Raw genomic sequence first — 6048 nt, 5'->3', positions numbered from 1 at the left:
ATACATGTAGGGCAAGAAAGAAGTGGTCCTTCATAAGGATACAGCATAAGGGTGGAGAATGCATCCACCTCCTTAGTGTTATTGAGTAATGTTGCAAAATATTTCCTCTTTTGACACTAGCCACCATTATTACCTGACCTGAAATTGGTCATTGCCTTCTTAAAAGGGAAAAATGCTTTTGAGAAGAGTAGGAGACCATAGGTTCTTCCTTAACTTTGTTAATGAATCAAGAATCTAGTGAACATCACTTTGAGATTTCAAGTGAGAACTGACCCTAAGGCAATGAGGTACAAGATAAATGCACTTTTGTATGAAAGAAGAAGAGGAAGAATTAGGAAGGCAAGACTAAGAATAAAAAACGTCTTCAGCCATGCCACCCTGAACAAGCCCAATCCCATCTGATCTCGGAAGCTAAGCAGAATCAGCCCTGGTTAGTACTTGGATGGGAGACCATCTAGGAAGACCAGGTGCTGTAGGCATAAAAAAATATAAACAAACAAACAAACAAGCAAATAAATAAATAAATAATAAATAAGGGATTGTAAGCTGACAAGGTCCTTGCAATCTGTGAGGTCAACCAAGGGTTGTCTTGCCTAAAAATAAATAAATAAAAGTACTGATCACTGTACCATGTTCTTTAAAGGGTTATCAACACACACACACAAACATGAATATACACAAATGTATAAACTTGAATTATTTGTGTAAGCTATTTCTTAAGTTTACAGCACACTTTCTTTTTTATATTTTGACTTTCTAAAATTGGAATACAACTTAAAGTTAATGTGGAGTGTTATATCTCTCCTCCTACTCAACAATAAATGACCTGATAGAAAATGAATGGTACACCCTAGAATTGAAACATTTAGTGGTTGCTCCTTTTAGGCTGAAACTCATACACCCAGGAGAGTGTCTTTGATCATTAGCTCTCTCAATATTTATTAAGCTGAGCACTGACTTTAGAGTGGAAAAACACAATTTCAACTCTACCACTTCCTACCACTGTGATCTTGAGCTTCTACAGGTCTTCACTTCTGCATCTGAAAAATGAGGGTATGAATAGAATATCCCTCATCATGTTATAATGCAAATGAGTGATAAGAGCAATTTATTCACTGGAAAGCATTGTGCAAATGTAGCTGATTGTCTTTGAAATTGATGTTGATGCTGAGTACCCAAGAAATAACCTATGCTGCTCCCTAGTGGTAGTATGTTCTCCTGGGAACACTGTCCAGAAATAAATCATCTTTGCTTTCATTACTCTTTGAGGAGGTGTTTTTCTTTTGGTATATTTAATATTTTGTGCGGAACAACTGCATGAACTCATTGCATGAAGAAGATATAGAGAGAATAATCTAAGTAGAAAATGGTTTAAGTATTAGTCTGTGATTGAACTTCCTTGAACTTCTCTATTTCTCTGCCCTTATTAAACTTAAAAATCCTGAACGCACTCCTTTTATCTATTCCTATGCCCTTGCCCTTAACATCTTAGCAAGCATGAATTTGGGGTGGAAAAAGCGAGCACATAAATGAATTTGTGCCATGAGCACTTTGTTCATTCACATATATGTTCTATTACACATTTGTAATTGCAAATAATTCCTGAAATTCACAATTTATATCTGAATCTTGCTATATAAATAGTATTTGAAAAGTGTCAAATATAAAGCATGTCAAGGAATTCTGTGACTTACCTCAATTGACAAATGATGTAACGATTCTTGAATTCTCTCTAGAGCAATCCTGTCTAGTATAATGAGAACCATATACGTAATTTTAAATTTTCTAGTATTCACATTAAAAACAGTAAAAAAAGTAAGATTAATTTCAATAACATATTTTATTAAATTCTATGTCTTAAATATTGTTATTTCAACACGTAATCTGTTAAAATGATTAGTTGTTTGTTTACTTTTGTTTTTTTTTGTTGTAAGTCTTCAGAATATGACATTTATTTTACATTTCAAGTGCTCAACAGTCACATGTAGCTAGAAGCTACCATATTGGACATGTGAAAATTAATAATCAGAAACATCCTTTAAAATGGAGGCAAGAAGCTAGAAGAGAGAACTCTCATGCACGTGTCACTTAGTACACTATTGACCCCAAATGGAAGAGACGAACCTTAAATCTCTGACAGGAAATGATGCTACTTTACCACCTCTTCAGGAGGAAGACAAGACTCTTCCTTATTTTTTTAACAGCTCAGCCGATTGGAAGCTGCCATTACTCAGCCAATGAAAAGTCACTGTACTTCAAACTTTCAGTTTCCTCCAGTGGACTCTTCATTTACGATGGCTCCTCCCAAGTTCATAAAAGAGTGTTCCTCTCCTTTATTTCTCAGGACTCGTGAGTGATTTGTCATTTAACCACATGTCCGGAATTTGTTGTTCCCGAATAAACCTATTTTGCTGTAGACATATCTGGCTGTCTTTTTGTTTAAAGTCAACAGCACAGGATGAAATAGTTCATTAACACTATATTAAGTGCAGATTAGTCTTTGTCCTTTGATAATCAATTTCTGAAACAATTATTTATTTTTATTTTTAAAAATCTGTTAGGATGTTTTAAACTACTTGTATAGAAGACTCAAAGTCAACTGGCTTAAACAAAAAAAAGACATTGATTACTCACATAACAGGAAGTTTGAATGTGTGGTGGCTCAAGATTCGGGTAATTCAGAGCCTTCATGATGGCATCAAAACCCCAAATTCCTCTACTCTTTCTTTAATTTTGAAGTAAATTTTGTTATAGAAATAGTTAAAAGATAATTGCCACAGAATCATCTCCAACAGGAAAAAAAAAAAGGTGACTTCTTCATTGATTCTCTTTTTAAGAGATAAGAAGTTTCCCAGAAGTCCTCCAATAGACCTTCTGCCATGATTCATTATCCAAAAAGAATGGTCATATGTACATTCATAAGCCTATCACTCCCAAAGGAAATGAGATTATAACAAAATAACAAATCGCTCTTCCCACAACTACATGATCTTTTTAAAGGGGTGAATAGGAAAAAAATTGCAGATCTGCCATCAAGAAGTAGGGGGAAAATGAAATTTTAAATAGACAATCGAGTGTCTGCCATACATAATATTTGTAAACAAACTTTCTAAATTTTAGCTTTTAGGATTTTTTCCAATATAAAGTATCAAGGTATTTACCTATATCAAGTCAAGTTCATCAACGTATGTATTCTTTTCTAAAGAAAGAATTTATATTTCTCAGAAATGCATCATTTCTGAACATAGAAATTCAGAAAGAAATATGGAAATCTCAATTTATTACATTTTCAGGTGTCATATTGCATTCTGACAAATGTAACCATGCATCCCAGTTTTATCAGGATCATGAGAGGTTATGCATTTGTCTCAAAAAGTAATTATTAAATAACAATGACTTTCAATCTCAAAGTGTCCTAGTTAAAAGGTAGAAAGGAAGACAAGAAAGAAAGAAAGAAAGAAAGAAAGAAAGAAAGAAAGAAAGAAAGAAAGAAAGAAAGAAAGAAAGAAAGAAAGAAAGAGTAATAGAAATTGTGTTAGAGGGAGCTCAAGTTTTGAATCTTGCAGACAAAACTTCAAAGTAGTTATTGTAAATATGTTCAAAGAACAAAAGTAAATCATGTTTAAAGAACTAAAAGAAAATACAATAATAATAATTCATTAAATTAAGAATACTAATAAAGAGAAATCATAAAAAATAATCAAATAGAAATTCTAGAGTTGAAAAACTAAATAATGAAAATGAAATATTCACTAAATGAGCTCAACAGCAGATTCGAGATGGCAGATAAAAAATCAGTAAACTTGCAGATAGATCCATAAAGACTACACGATCTGAAGAACAGGAAGAAAAGAGAATAAAGAAAAAATGAACAGAACCTCATAAAATATGGGACACCTTTAAGTACACTGAAATATGCAGAATGGGAATACTAGAAAGAGAGGAGTGGCAGGGGACAAAAACAAATATTGGAAGAAATAATGTCTGAAACGTCCCAAATTTAATGAAAAACATTAATTTATACATCTAAGAAGCTCAATAAACTCTAAGTAGGATAAAACCAAAGATATCCACAACTAGGCATATCATAGTTAAAATGTTAAAATCTAAACACAAAGAGAAAATCTTAAAAGCAGCAAAAGAAAATGATTTATCATGTACAAGGGAATTCCAATAAGATTAAAGGCTAACTTCTCATCAAGGACAATGGAGACCAGGGGTGGTGTGATGACATATTCAAAGTGCTTAAAGAAAAAAATAAATAAAAAGCTGTCAAACAAGAATCTTACACATAGCAAAACTACCTTCTGAAAGTAAAGGCAAAAAGAAAAGTATCCCTAGATAAACAAAGAATAAAAAATTTGTTGCTAGTAGACTTGCTTGCAAGAAATACTAAATGAAATTCTTCAGATAGAAAGGAAGTGACATCAGATTCTAATTTGAATGCACATGAAAAAAACAAAGAGTACCAGTAAAGGCAATTCTGTAGCAACTACAAAATATATGACTATATATGTCTTCTCCTTTCTTCTCAATTGATTTTTTAAAAACAATAGCATAAAATAATACCTATACAGTTTAATTTAGAGGCTTACAGCAAATAGAGATATAATATATTTAACAGCAACAGTGCAAAGAAGTAGGGAAGGAAGAAGCTATAGTGGAGCAGGAAAGTTACGTCGGATAGTGATTCACATCCACAAAAAGAAATGAAAAGTACTGGAAATGGTCAATAAAAATGTTAATATTAGAACTTTATAATTATATTTTTCTTCTATTAATTTCTTTAAAAGACACGAGATTATATAAAGAGAGAATTATAATATTGCATTGTTGAATTTGTAACAAGAGGGAATGAGACTATAGCAAATTCTCTATACCTCATTGGAATTAAGTTAATATCAAATTGAAGTAGATTCTGATAAATTAGGAGTACATTTCAATTCCTAGAGCAACCACTAAGGAAAAAAAAATAACTAAAAAATATAGTTTAAAATCAATAAAGGAGTTAAAATGCTATATTAAAAATATTCATTTCATCCAAAAGAAAACAGTAAAGAAAAAACAAAACAACACATGAGATACAGAAAACAAATAGCAAAATGGCAGACATATATTCAAATATATCAATAATAACATTAAATATAAGTGGACTAAACTTGAAAGGCAGAAATAGTCAGGTCTGTTCTGATTTGGACAATAAATTAAGATCCACCAAAATAGAATATGGTTTTACTTGGTTTCAATGTCATTAGTGAGTAAAATTCATACTGAAATGCCAGTTCTAATATATTAATAGCAGTTTCTCTAGGACAATTTTAAGGAATTTTGGCCATAAATCCAATATCGATTTATAGTTATTGAGATCTCTATTTTTATATTTGGAGTCAAGTAACTGAAAGACCAGGGTATTGAATGGGTCATTGATGGGGATGTTAATGTCACAAAGATAATTGTAGAAGTTGAGGGAGAAAGACTGTGACCCTGATGCCAAAACATCTGTGAACGAGTGTAGTATCTATGAATTTGAGGTGACAAGACTAGAAATAGAGAACAGTAGAGCCAGTAGATTTTTTTAAACTTCTATGGTTAACATCTGTTATTTACTAGTTATTGTATTAGGCATTCAGGTAAAGACAGACAAGTAAAACATAGTCCCTGCCCATAAATTATAATGGGGTAGACAGCTTTATGAACAAGTTAGTGCAATACAATGTTAAAGGTATTATAATTAAAGTAAGCTTCAAGATCAAAGGAGGGGAAAGATTATCTACCTGGGAGATGAAGTGTTCAGGAAAGACTTTAGAAGGAAAGATAACATAAGAACTATATTTGTTCTATCTTGGGGTTAATTCATTATGATATTTTATTTTTAGAAACATAGGATAGCAGGCAGCTAGGTACTAAAAAAGCTGTAAAAGCTAAAAAAAAAAAAACTGATGGTGATTATTTAATCAAGGGTAAAATATAATGGGGGCTGTGGTTAAGAAGTAATCTCCAGTTCTGACAAATTGGGGACACAAGTGATCTAAAATAAATGGCAGAGGA

General features: G+C 32.0%; 1 pseudogene; it reads left to right on the top strand.

Annotated features, from left to right (window-relative positions):
• The first annotated feature begins 360 nt into the window (after positions 1–360).
• LOC111738747 lies at positions 361–479 on the top strand (annotated as a pseudogene).
• The last annotated feature ends 5569 nt before the right edge of the window (positions 480–6048 follow it).

Source organism: Pteropus vampyrus, unplaced genomic scaffold, assembly GCF_000151845.1.
Source record: "Pteropus vampyrus isolate Shadow unplaced genomic scaffold, Pvam_2.0 Scaffold42, whole genome shotgun sequence".
NCBI lineage: Eukaryota > Metazoa > Chordata > Mammalia > Chiroptera > Pteropodidae > Pteropus > Pteropus vampyrus.
The sequence above is the reverse complement of the archived record's forward strand: the minus strand, read 5'-3'. Positions and strand labels throughout refer to the sequence as shown.